Source organism: Rhipicephalus microplus, chromosome 8, assembly GCF_043290135.1.
Source record: "Rhipicephalus microplus isolate Deutch F79 chromosome 8, USDA_Rmic, whole genome shotgun sequence".
Taxonomy (NCBI): Eukaryota; Metazoa; Arthropoda; class Arachnida; order Ixodida; family Ixodidae; genus Rhipicephalus; species Rhipicephalus microplus.
In genome coordinates this window covers 117,548,196-117,559,270 of record NC_134707.1, presented here as the reverse complement: position 1 = coordinate 117,559,270, position 11,075 = coordinate 117,548,196, and the positions used below count along the sequence as shown (strand labels likewise).

At 46.7% G+C, this 11,075-nt stretch overlaps 4 non-coding genes across 4 annotated transcripts; 3 read left to right on the top strand and 1 right to left on the bottom strand.

Moving 5' to 3' along the window:
- Positions 1-5,334: 5,334 nt before the first annotated feature.
- Positions 5,335-5,407, bottom strand: TRNAT-CGU (transfer RNA threonine (anticodon CGU)). The gene has a single exon. It is a non-coding gene; the product is annotated as a tRNA-Thr (tRNA).
- A 449-nt stretch (positions 5,408-5,856) lies between these two features.
- TRNAT-CGU (transfer RNA threonine (anticodon CGU)) lies at positions 5,857-5,929 on the top strand. The gene has a single exon. It is a non-coding gene; the product is annotated as a tRNA-Thr (tRNA).
- A 390-nt stretch (positions 5,930-6,319) lies between these two features.
- TRNAT-CGU (transfer RNA threonine (anticodon CGU)) lies at positions 6,320-6,392 on the top strand. The gene has a single exon. It is a non-coding gene; the product is annotated as a tRNA-Thr (tRNA).
- A 390-nt stretch (positions 6,393-6,782) lies between these two features.
- Positions 6,783-6,855, top strand: TRNAT-CGU (transfer RNA threonine (anticodon CGU)). Its single transcript has one exon. It is a non-coding gene; the product is annotated as a tRNA-Thr (tRNA).
- Positions 6,856-11,075: the final 4,220 nt, after the last annotated feature.

Here is an 11,075-nt window from a genome sequence, read left to right as displayed (position 1 = left end):
TAAAGCTCAAGAGACCAACCCACAACAACCACGTTGTCGTCTTCTTCCTTTCGGGTGCCATTTCAGCTGTGCCTAGGCGACAGTTCTATACACGTAACCTGTCATCACCTAGCACTATTAGGCGTTCCTTGACTAAATGATATCCAGCGACCTCTTACCTTCCCAAGTTACAGCGCTTCGGGGTGTTCTATTTTCTTACCTGGATATCTTTGACGTCGACGACCGTCCCCTGGGCCACACAAGCGCCGTAACCTAAAGCATCGACACCAGCGATGCCAGTCCACTCCACAAACGCCCTTATCACGTGTCACATGCTGAGCGCCGAGTTATACAAACGGAGGTCGAGAAAATCCAGAGCAAAGACGTCATTGAGCCTTCATGGAGACCTTGGGCATCTCCTGTGGTCTTAGTTAAAAAGGACAATACCTGGCGCTTTTGCTCGACTATCGCCACCTGAATCGGATCACCAAGAAGGACGTTTATCCTGTACCCCGAATCGATGATGCGCTCGACTGCCTCCACGGCGACAACTATTTCTCGTCCCTTGACCTTCGATCCGGATGCTGGTAAATTTAGGTCGACGACTGCGACCACGAAAGAACAGCATTTATCACACCTGACGGCCTTTACCAATTCAAGGTCATGCCTTTTCGGTTGTGCAATGCCCCGGCTACTTTTGAACGTATGATGGACTCTCTTCTCCGCGGTTTCAAATGGTCGACCTGCCTTTACTATCTGGACAATGTAATTGTTTTCTCGCCCTCCTTCGAAAGCCACCTGTCTCATCTCTCGGCAATTCTTTACGTTTTTTTGTTGCGCTGGTCTACAAGTGAATTCGTCGAAATGCTCATTTGGACGCCAGCAGATTAAACTACTTGGCCACCTTGTTGACGCCACTGGTGTTCAACCCGACCCTGACAAAGCCCGTGCAGGCCGAGACTTCTCGGTTCCGCGTTCCACACAAGAAGTTCGCAGTTTAATTGGGCTCTGCTCATACTTCCGCCGCTTTGTGTTCAACTTCGCGGATATTGATAGGCCCCTCACAGATCTCCTCAAAAAGAACGTGGCATTATCTTGGGGGAAGGATCAAGACCATTCCTTCACGTCGTTGATTACCGCCCTCACATCACCACCTGCGTTGGATAATTTTGATCCAGCGGCTCGAAAAGATCTTCGCACCGATGCAAGTGGCTATGGCATTGGTGCTATACTCGCTCAGATACAGAATGGCACCAACCGTGTCTGCTGACAGACCGTGGTCGCTACTTTCTCTCTCGTGTGGTTGATGATCTACTTCGATTTTGTGCTACCCGTCACAACTTCATTACATCTTACAACCCTCAGACTAACGGCCTCACAGAGCGCCTAAACCACACATTGACAGACATGCTTTCGATCTACCTATCTACCGACCACACTGATTGGGACATAGCTCTGCCATTCGTCACCTTCGCCTATAACTCGTCGCGTCATGAAACAGTAGGCTACTCCCCCTTTTATCTACTCTTCAGAGGTCATCCCTTACTGCACTTCGACGCACTGCTTTCATCAGACCAACCATCCTCGACTTCGCACGCTCAGGATGCGATCACCCGTGCTCTCACGGCACGCACGGTAGCCCGCGCTCGGTTATCGTCGTCGCAGACAGCACAAATTCCCTTTACGACCGTCAACATGGGGATGCCGTTTTTTCTGCGGGATCTCTTGTTCTCCTGTGGCTCCCATCTCGACGTGTCGGCCTCTGCGAGAAACTACTATCGCGATATGCTGGGCCCTACCAAGTCCTTCTTCAGGTCACACCTGTGACCAACAAGATCGCCGCTACCACAAACTCATCGGCTGCTGCACCTAGAACGGAAATAGTCCACGTTTCCGGTCTCAAGCCCTACAACGTGGAATCGCTCATTTAACTGGCGCCGAGACGGTGCCTTACCTGCCGGGGTGATGATACGTGTATGGAACTGTCGCTTCTGCACAGCTGAAATGGCACCCGAAAGAAGGAAGACGATAACGTGGTTCTTGTCGGTTGGTCTCTCGAGCTTCCCTCGTTGGCCTGCATGACTGTGCGCTCTTTAAGCCATTAGCAAGCCCTGCTGTCGGTGAATAAATCTTCGCCGTAACATTATATATATATTGTGGTGAAAAACATTGCCCTGAAGAATGTGCGTGGTGCTTTGACATAGAATATTGGTGTGCAGGGCCGATTTAGTATTTCAGGGTGCGCGGGAATCATCATGATGGTGATAGTGGTGAAACGATAAAGCACGCCTATGCGCGTGCTCGTGCGCGTACCTCGTGAAAAGCTCCCGAGCCACGGGGACAGCTCGACTACTCTCAGAGAGCAGAACGCAAGGACACGTTCGGGCCACGCCCCGACTGCTCGTTCTGACCCTCCGTGTCCGGGCCTCGTCTCGGCGTTGAAGTCCTCGGGTGCGTCCCGGACTGGGCATCGCCCCACCTCATCTCCGGGTTGGTCTGAAGCAACGTTCGTCACGGACAGCTGCTGCTCTGCTCTCAGAGCGAGACGCTGTCCCAGGTCTCTTCGCGGCAGTCGGCGGTACGCTGTTCTCGGTGGGTGCAGGCAAGCCCAGGCCTTGACCACCGTGCTGGGATGCCCCTGGCGGTTATCTTCTAGGCCGGGCCCCGATTCGGTGCGAACTCTGCAAGCACAAGACACACAACCTCCTGACTACGAGAGAGCTCCAGGTCAATCGCAACGTTCACGCTCCAAGAGTTAAGCGTGAGTGGATGAACCAGAACATTAACTTCCCTTCCGCGTAAGACCGTGAACGCGTGTACATTTGTGTAAGTTTATGTAGTGTGTATTCCCTTGTTCGTCTTCGTGTATATAAAAGTCTCTTGTTTTTCTCGAGCGTCCTCTGTCCTCATCGGGCCAACCTTTGCCCACAGTTGCCCACAAAATTTGGCGAGCCTGCAAGGATAGACCGGCGTTACCTTCTTGCCGAGAGCCAGACGGGCGGGACGAACCGATGGATTTAGAGAAATTGCACGCGATCGGAACGGACATGGGTCTAACGGGATCACCACTACAGGAATGGGTTGATGCAGAGCGTGTTATCGAAAGGGACCTTCGCGCGCACGTTTGCGACGAGCAGCGAGAAAAGATAGCGCTGGAGGAAAGACGGCTGCAAGCCGAGGAGCGTGTTTTGCAGTTGAAGCTAAATTTGCAAGAGCCAACGACTGGTTCAAACGCGGGAGAGATAAAGCGACCAGAAAGCGACGACGCAGCGTCCCCAGCTGTAATGGATAGCTGTGGCCCGCACAAGCTATGTGCACTGTTCAACGAGATGCGTGATGACCTCGACGCATATCTGCAGCGTTTTGAGCGCGTCGTGGTGTCTCAGGTGTGGCCTTGGAGCAAATGGCCCTTTTCGCTGAGCTTGTGCCTGACGGGACAGGCGTTATTCGTGATTAGTCAACTTGACTCTGCTTCCGCCACCGACTATGATCAGGTGAAGGCAACACTGCTGTTACGATTCCGGTATACGACTGAAGGATACCGCGAGAAATTTCGCAAGGCGAGACCAGAGGACAAGGAGACGGGGCTGCAACATGCTTCTCGCATAGCAGGTCATTTCGACCGTTCAATGGAGCTGGCTAATGTCGAGAAAACATATGACGCTCTTCGCGACGTAATGATTTCAGAACAGTTCATGAAGGGATGCTCACCCACCCTGAGGGTATTTCTGAAGGAGAGGAACTGTAAGAAATTGCACTCTTTAGCGCAGAACGCAGATTACTTTCTGGAAGCCCAAGATTTGTCCGATTTGGGCAAGGACAAGCTGTATAAGGAGAGCTCAGCAGATGCTCGTAAAGCAGAAACTGCTAAGCGCCAGTTCAAGGACCAAAGTCTGTGTTTCTTGTGCAATAGGACAGGGCACCGCGTGTCTGAATGTTAGTTTCGGACAAGAAATAACCAGTAACCAACAGGCTGGTCGAGTGGCAAGAACGGTTCGTCTGCGGAGACAACTCGAACCTAGGAAAAGCGGTTGCCGTCGTGCATGCTGTCACCCAAAGAAGGAGACAACGCTGACACACCGGTAGATCCGGATGAAGGGTACGTCGTACTCCAGACTGGGGAGACCATCCCAGTCGTGAATTCGACGTCGACGTCAACCCCAACTGTGGCTGATGTCAGAACTCTGCCTGCAGTGAGAGGATTGCTTGAGGGCAAAGCGTTATCTGTACTTCGAGATGCGGGATGCAACACAGTAGTAGTACGAGAAACACTTGTCCCGGAAGAGAAGTTTACGGGCACTAAAAGTCCAGTTTGCCTGCGCGATAGAACAGTGTACTACTTGCCGGAGGCAATAGTTTCTATTGACACACCGTTCTTTACCGGTGTCGTGCGAGTTAAATTCATGAAGAACCCTCTATATGATGTCGTGCTAGGCAACATCGAAGGTGCACGATCTACAGAGCTAGAATATTCGCACAAACCTCAGCACCATCATGAGAGGAATCGTGATTACAGCACAGGGAAGGTAGTCAGAAAACTCGCTAACTCGCCCATGCCCGTCATCGCGGACGACACGCAAAGTGATGTCGTAAACGATTCGGCTACTTACCGATGACAGTAGAGACAACTTGCACACCTCATGGACCCACAGATCAAGTGCCACTAGGTGATAGTGCTGCAGCAGTGAAAGAAACACGTGCCACAACCTGGCTACCTGTTCCGAAAGCCTCTGCCACAATCATAGATAAAGTGACGCTTGAGGAATACCAAAGAAATGACCCATCGTTACGGTATTGTTATGAGAGTCTTGGTAAAAAGTTGATTATAAAGAATCGCGAAACCTGCTTCTTTCTTTTCGACGGTATCTTGTATCGAAAGCACAAGCTACTCTCAGAGAAGGAACTCGAGCAACTGGTCATACCGAGACAACTGCGAGAGACTGCGCTCAAACTAGCCCATGAAGGTATCCCCGCTGGACACCAAGGGATATCCCGAACTGACCGTATTCTTGCCGAATTCTTCTGGCCAGGTGTTTAATCAAAAACCAAGAGGTTTGTGAAGTACTGCAAATATCTGTCAGCGGACTGTCCCACGCCATTTGGTTGGTGGGGCTCCGCTAGGTACCATGCCAATCATTGAGACCCCGTTTTAACGTGTAAGCATCGACATAATCGTCCCCGCTGATTGTATACATATACCCACGCTGTGATATATATCAATATATATATATATATATATATATATATATGAGATATAACAGACAGTAATGGCAAGGAATGTACAGGGGAAGTTATTAGAACCAATGGAATGTAAATAAGAAGAAAGAAGAAAGAAAAGTGGATGAAACAATTACCAACTGTGAGCAGGAATCGAACCTACGACCTTCGAATTACGCGTTCGATGCTCTAACCACTGAGCTATCACAGCGGCCCACCCCCTGATCCACTTTTTTGGGTTTATCTGTGAATTTAGAAGTAGGAGCGACAGTCAGCGCCATCTATAAGCCAAACAACGAGTGTGAAAACACTCTTATGCGCATGTTTGGCGTCACGTAGCACGTGAACTTATTATGAGCGGGCAGCTGATTAATTGTCCCTCTTATACAACCTAAACACACCAAGTCCGCCCTTAGGTATACACTTCTTTCCCTTATTTCATTGAACGAGGGTCTCGTACTGGCAGACTTGGTGTGTTTAGGTTGTATAAGAGGGACAATTAATCAGCTGCCTGCTCATAATAAGTTCACGTGCTACCTGACGCCAAACATGCGCATAAGAGTGTTTTCACACTCGTTGTTTGGCTTATAGATGGCGCTGACTGTCGCTCCTACTTCTAAATTCACAGATAAACCCAAAAAAGTGGATGAGGGGAGGGCCGCTGTGATAGCTCAGTGGTTAGAGCATCGAACGCGTAATTCGAAGGTCGTAGGTTCGATTCCTGCTCACAGTTGGTAATTTTTTCATCCACTTTTCTTTCTTCTTTCTTCTTATTTACATTCCATTGGTTCTAATAACTTCCCCTGTACATTCCTTGGCATTACTGTCTGTTATATCTCATTAATATTGTGTTAAAAACACGGAAAAACGAGCCCTTAGGTATACACTTCTTTCCCTTATTTCATTGAACGAGGGTCTCGTACTGGCAGACTTGGTGTGTTTAGGTTGTATAAGAGGGACAATTAATCAGCTGCCCGTTCATAATAAGTTCACGTGCTACGTGACGCCAAACATGCGCATAAGAGTGTTTTCACACCCGTTGTTTGGCTTATAGATGGCGCTGACTGTCGCTCCTACTTCTAAATTCACAGATAAACCCAAAAAAGTGGATGAGGGGAGGGCCGCTGTGATAGCTCAGTGGTTAGAGCATCGAACGCGTAATTCGAAGGTCGTAGGTTCGATTCCTGCTCACAGTTGGTAATTTTTTCATCCACTTTTCTTTCTTCTTTCTTCTTATTTACATTCCATTGGTTCTAACAACTTCCCCTGTACATTCCTTGGCATTACTGTCTGTTATATCTCATTAATATTGTGTTAAAAACACGGAAAAACGAGCCCTTAGGTATACACTTCTTTCCCTTATTTCATTGAACGAGGGTCTCGTACTGGCAGACTTGGTGTGTTTAGGTTGTATAAGAGGGACAATTAATCAGCTGCCCGCTCATAATAAGTGCACGTGCTACGTGACGCCAAACATGCGCATAAGAGTGTTTTCACACTCGTTGTTTGTCTTATAGATGGCGCTGACTGTCGCTCCTACTTCTAAATTCACAGATAAACCCAAAAAAGTGGATGAGGGGAGGGCCGCTGTGATAGCTCAGTGGTTAGAGCATCGAACGCGTAATTCGAAGGTCGTAGGTTCGATTCCTGCTCACAGTTGGTAATTTTTTCAGCGACTTTTCTTTCTTCTTTCTTCTTATTTACATTCCATTGGTTCTAATAACTTCCCCTGTACATTCCTTGGCATTACTGTCTGTTATATCTCATTAATATTGTGTTAAAAACACGGAAAAACGAGCCCTTAGGTATACACTTCTTTCCCTTATATATATATATATATATATATATATATATATATATATATATATATATATATATATATATATATATATATATATATATATATATATATATCACAACGCTGTGATAGCTCAGTGGTTGGAGCCTCGAACGCGTTATTCGAAGGTCGTAGGTTCGATTCTTGCTGACGGCTGGTTATTTTTTCACTCACTTTTCTTTCTTCTTATTTACATTCGATTTCTTCTAATAACTTCCCCTATATTCCTTGGCATACTTGTCTGTTAGATCTCATTATTATTGTGTCAAAACACGGAAAAACGAGCCTTTAGGTATACAATTTTTTCCCTCATTCATTAACGAGGGTCTCGTACTGGCAGACTTGGTGTCATGAGGTTGTATACGAGGGACTATTGGTCAGCTGCCCGCTCGTAATAAGTTCACGTACTACGTGATGTCACACATGCGCATAAAAGGGTGTTTCACACTCGCCGCTTGGCTTATAGATGGCGCTGACTGACACTCCTACTTCTAAATTCACATATAAACCCAAAAAGGTGGATGAAGGGAAGGCCGTGTGATAGCTCAGTGGTTAGAGCATCGAACGCGTTATTCGAAGGTCGTAGATTCGATTCCTGCGCACGGTTCGTTATTTCTTCACCTACTTTTCTTTCTTCTTATTTACATTCGATGTGCTCCAATAACTTCCCCTATACATTCCTTGGCATACTTGTCGGTAAGATTTCATCATTATTGTGTTAAAACACGGAAAAACGAGCCCTTAGGTATACACTTCTTTCCTTTATATATATATATATATATATATATATATATATATATATATATATATATATATATATATATATATATATATATATATATATATATATATATGTATGTATATCGCGCATTACACACGATGGGAGGAACGCTCTCGTCGCCGAACTTGAATTGGAACAGTAGTTAGGCGACTTGATAACGTGCTGCTGCTCTTTTCGACATCTTCTGCGGCACTGGCCATGCGATCATGTATATCGAGCAACATCTGACTATATTTCCTAGAGTTCCGTCTGTTGATTTCGTCCACATACACTCGAGTTTTTCCGTGACACGAGTTAAAAAAAAACTCCCTGTGCTGGCTCTGTATGTCCGTCGGAGCATAGCATCAATTGCCAACCGCTGATGTCTCCTGAGAGTATAGAATCAATCGTTCAGTCGAGTTATCTTTGTGCCCACCGCAGTGGTCTAGTGGCTAAAGTACTCGGCCGCTGATCCACAGGTCGCGGGATCGAATCTCGGCGGCGGCGGCTGCATTTTCGATGGAGGCGGAAATGTTGTAGGCCCGTGTGCTCAGATTTCGGTGCACGTTAAAGAACCCCAGGTAGTCAAAATTTCATGAGCCCTCGACTACGCGTCTCTCATAATCTTATGGTGGTTTTGGGATGTCAAACCCCACATATCAATCAATCAATCAATCGAGATATTTTAGTGGAGACTACTGCAGCGCTGTCTAAAAAGGTGAACTGATTGACCAGTTCATTGAGCATCTAGATATAGGAAACCATGCGGGAAAACAAAGTCTAAGCAGAGGATTTGACCGCGCTACGCATAGGTGTGGACAGCGTTTTCACTTTGGTCATGGTCCAACTCGTTGTCTATTTAGACGTTCAGGCTAGCGTATAGCGGATACGGGTGTATCTATATAGGGCCAGTCAAATAGCATAGCAGTTGCGGCACGTTCAAAAATAAATGTTGGACGTAGGGAGAATGTTAGTGTATGTGCTGTGTCAGCTTCAAGGACAACTTTTTTTTTACGCATAAGGGAATACTTTCATTGACAGCTGAGGTGGTTTCTGCTGCATAAAGAGGAATAAGAAGGAAATGTGCGATGGTTCACCTTTGCTCTCTGTCTCGAAAAAGAAGCGTGGAAGTTTGCGCTTCGACGATTTCATCGTCTCTCATGCAACAGCTGTTGGCCTCGTTAGGCCTAAGAGCCCGGTATTGTAAAGGAACTGGCATACGGCAGGGCTGGGGAAGCGAGCGTACAACCGACAATCGGAGTTTTTTTCTATCGTTCTTTTTTTTCTATTTCAATCTAGCCTATTCTCTTTGCATGGTTGGTTTACGTTTTTTTTTGCTCAGCGTGGTGTCTAGAGGCTTCTTTTTTTTTCTGTCGTTCGGCGGCAGTTTTTGTTTCGTAACTGATTCGTGCTTTTTATTCGCCTTAAGCTTGTGCTACTTGTTGGCGCTCACTGGTTTTCTAAATGTGAACGATGTGTTTGACTTTAGGCTTCATTCTCTTACTCTTTCTCTCCCTACTTGTGGGCTTGTGTGGTTTGCTTCACTTTTTCATTTTAAGGTCGTTTATTTTATACAAATGAGCTCGAACTTTTATCTCTTATTGATCGGCGCAAGAGCTTTTTTTTCTCTTCTTCCTTAACGTTGCCTTCGTTTCATCAAGCCTGGTTTCACTCATTAGAAAATATTTGACGCCAATAATTGTAGCGGTTTTGCGTGAACAGACCAGTAAATATAAATGCATTTTTTAAGGCTACATGCGTTAAGTTGAAGATTTTAAATTATATTACAAGCGGCAAAAAATGCAGAAGCTTTGGAAAGGATAGAAGGCATCGGGTTTACACCAAAGAATATATGTAAACCTAAATCAATACGATACCGTACAAATTTCCACGGGGATGAGACAAACGCAGTTCCATTTTATGACGTCGCAGAATTGGTAAAGGCCTCAACTTAACAATCGGCTGGTACACGTCAGCCTCTCGTACGCCCAGCGCGTCGGTTCAACTCCATTGATATCGATATACACAGCTCCATTCATTCAACAACTTTTGAGAACGCATAGATCATCGTCGGCGGGGACAACCTCACGGGTGTTGCGGGGAACGGTACTTTGCGCACAGTGATAGCCAGAGTGGTCGCGTTTTCTATCTTACGAAACTTCGCCTTGTATCGTGGTGCTCCCCGCCCCATGGTGGTCTACTGGCTAACGCACTCGGCTGCTGACCCACAGGTCGCGGGGTAGGATCCCGGCTGCGGGATTTCGGTGGAAACGAAAATGCTTGAGGCCAGCTTGCTTAGATTTAGGTGCAGGTTAAAGAACCCCAGGTGGTCGAAATTTCCGGAGCCATTCACTACGGCGTATCTCATATTGATATCGAACGTTTCGGATTTTAAATCTCAATAAATACGATTACACGGCGCTTCCCTCGAAATTTCGCGTGACAGAGGCCGTGGTTTCCTGTCTGAAGCTATTAAAGCATTGCTCAATCGCTGACCGCATGACGACCGCACATCATCTGCAAGCCAATCTCTTAATGGAACGCAGTAATTGAACTCTCGGTTATATGTTGATGATGTCATCGAACAGACCAACTGGGACATCAACTTTGTTTTCGTGACATCTACCTACAACACGCTACGTAGGCGACCACAGGATTATCACCGTCATTTTTTTTTACGGACGTCGGCCATCACGAAAGCCAGACAAAATGCATCCTTACGCACCTGACGCGTATGAATACAGTCCTATTATCGACATTAGCAAGGGCGTAGAACACTGTCGGCAGTTGGCTTGTTCATTTACGGGGGAAGGCCAAGGTCACTAAAAGCTTACGCACGACGACGACAGGCCTTTTTTATAGGACCGGTGTTCGCGATTGTCTTTGAACCCCACCGAGGGCTCCAGTACTTTTCTCCAAGTTCATCATCGAGAGCCTGAGAACGCCGACTGCAGAGTACAGGCCTCTCCCATGTTCCGCCAATCAACCCGTTCTTGTGCTTTCTGTTGACGTTATACGTGCGTACGTTTTATTTTCCTCAGCTTACCTAACTTTCTGTCTTCCCCAAGTGCATTTACTTTCCCTAGCAATACAGTCAGTTACCCATAATGACCAGCAGTTATCCTGCCTACGCACTACGTGCCCAGCTTTGTCCATTTTTTTCTTGATTTCAACTCCGATTTCCTCAAAGGGGAACTCCAGCATTTTTTAATGTTCACTAATTTCAATAAAGCTTTTAACATGTAATCTCGTCGGTACCGTGGTGATATGTGCCATACTGTA